Here is a 2,500-nt window from a genome sequence, read left to right as displayed (position 1 = left end):
TCCCCGAAGGCGAACGATTAGACCATAATGGTTAGGTTGCTACAACATAACCAGAATCATAGTTATGCTGCATTTCAGTTAATGTGGCAAACGATTAGGGAAGAATCTGCGGATATAGTGTTGATTGCAGATCCGTATCTGGCAACAACCAACGTCAAAGTGTTACGCAATGACGATAACACAGCAGCGGTAGTGGTTAACGCGGACTTACCAGTTAAGGTAGTCAGTAAGGCTTTGAAGGGTTTAATGATAGTTGACATAGGTGATATGCGAGTGGTTAGCGTTTACGCGCCACCTAGATTTAGTATGGAAGAGTTCCAGAACATGTTGGATAACACGGTAATGGCCGTAACCGGTATCCACAAATTCGTTATCGGGGGACTTCAACGCTTGGTCAGTAAGTTGGAACAACCAACTTGGCGAGCGTGGAGAAACCCAGAAACGAAGAGGTGAGTTGGTTTTATCAACCTTTGCGCAGATTGACGCAATTTTATTGAACGACGGCAGCACCCCAACTTATGTTGGACCAGGGCGCACGTCAGTAGTTGATCTTACTTTTGCGAGCCGAACCGTAGCAAGATCATTTAAGTGGGAGGTGTTATCTAGCTATATGAACTCTGATCATCGTGCAATACGAATAGATCTTGAGACGCAAAGCGTGCGTAATCTGTCCCGACCCATAACGGGATGGAGCATCAAGTATTTTAGCAAAGATATATTTGAAGTTATGATGCAAGCCGCTTTTGAGACCGAGGTCACAACAAGCGAAGACTTAATGCGTATACTTGTCACGGCGTGCAATGCGACGATGACTAAACGTAAGAGGTACACTCTAACAAGAGTGCATTTTGGTGGACGTTAGAGATTGAGGCACTTCGCAAAGAGTGCAAACACCGCGATCGATTAGCGCAAAGAGCTTTTAATACTGATCTCTATTCTACTTTTAGGGACGAGTTCAAGGTGGCACGGAATGCCCTCAAGCGATTGATCAAGCATACCCGACAGAGGAAGTGGAAAGAGTTCCTGGGAACAGCGAACAACGCATCATTTGGTATAGTATATCATACGTTCAAGAAAGTGGCCGAGGTTCGATTGGACCCCGAACCATGACATTGGACGAGTTTAGGGAAGTGGTGAGCGAGCTTTTTCCTACTCACCCAAACACGGTGTGGCCTGATTATCGTATCGATCAGCCACGAGAGTTTGAAAGGGTAACTAATGATGAGATTCTTGCGGTTGCCAGGAGACTACCTAACAAGAAGGCGCCGGGACCAGATGGTATCCCGAATGAGGCGCTGAAAGTTGGTATGTTGACTGCAACCGATACATTATGCAGGGTTTACCAAGGCTGTTTAGAGAACGCGAAGTTCCCCGATGAGTGGAAAAGGCAGAGGTTGGTGTTAATACCGAAGCCGAACAAACCACCAGGGAACCGGGTTCAGTTCGCCCCATTTGTCTACTAGACGGGGCGGGTAAAGGTCTAGAACGCATCATAGTGCAACGGCTAAATGCACACATCGAGGAGGTCAACGGACTGTCTGACGACCAATTTGGTTTCAGAAGTCGTCGATCAACAGTTGATGCGATTCAACGGGTAGTGGACATTGTTTCGGTAGCTAGAAGTAGAAACAGATACAGTGGACGGTATTGTGCGGTTGTTACATTAGATGTTACTAATGCTTTTAACAGTGCTTCATGGTTGGCGATTGCAAATGCTTTACAGAGAATTAACACTCCTAAATATCTTTATGATATCATTGGTGATTATTTTAGGAATCGTGTGCTGATGTATGATACCACAGATGGACCGGCAGAGATTGCAGTCACATCGGGTGTACCTCAAGGCTCGGTACTTGGCCCAACGTTATGGAACCTCATGTACGACGGAGTCCTACGAGTTGCAATGGTGGAAGGTGCACGGATTATCGGCTATGCAGACGATATAGTATTGTTGGTGGAAGGTAATTGTGTTGATGATATTGAAATTCTCGTTTCCAGTCAGATTCGCATCATCGACCGATGGATGACCGACAACGGATTAAAGATAGCCCCGACCAAGACCGAGTTTATTATGGTCAGTTCCCATCAGAGGATACAGCATGGGGCTATCAGGGTAGGTGATCATGTAGTACATTCGTCGCGCAGCTTAAAGTATTTGGGGATGGTCTTAGATGACCGCCTCGATTACACTTCACACATCAGGTATGCGGTGGAGAGAGCGACGAAGCTATGGACCACCTTGGTAAGGATGATGCCTAATAAGGCAGGTCCGAGTAGTAATGCTAGGCGAGCAATTGCTCTTACTGTTGTGGCGAAGGTCCGGTATGCCTCGCCCATTTGGTGTCATACCCTTAGATTTGCTAACCGTAGACAATGGCTACGACGGTTTTACCGGCCAGTAGTCCAGCGAGTTATCTCTTCTTTCAGGACAACTTCTCATGATGCAGTCTGCGTGCTTGCGGGAATGATCCGCTTCATCTCCTCCTGGACGAGGACTCCA

General features: G+C 46.7%; 1 pseudogene; it reads left to right on the top strand.

Annotated features, from left to right (window-relative positions):
* Positions 1-2,500, top strand: part of LOC120906893 — a 9,153-nt pseudogene that overhangs the window by 4,361 nt on the left and 2,292 nt on the right.

Source organism: Anopheles arabiensis, chromosome X, assembly GCF_016920715.1.
Source record: "Anopheles arabiensis isolate DONGOLA chromosome X, AaraD3, whole genome shotgun sequence".
In the NCBI taxonomy this organism is placed as follows: domain Eukaryota; kingdom Metazoa; phylum Arthropoda; class Insecta; order Diptera; family Culicidae; genus Anopheles; species Anopheles arabiensis.
Note: the sequence above shows the minus strand (reverse complement) of the source record. Positions and strands in the feature narration are given on the sequence as shown.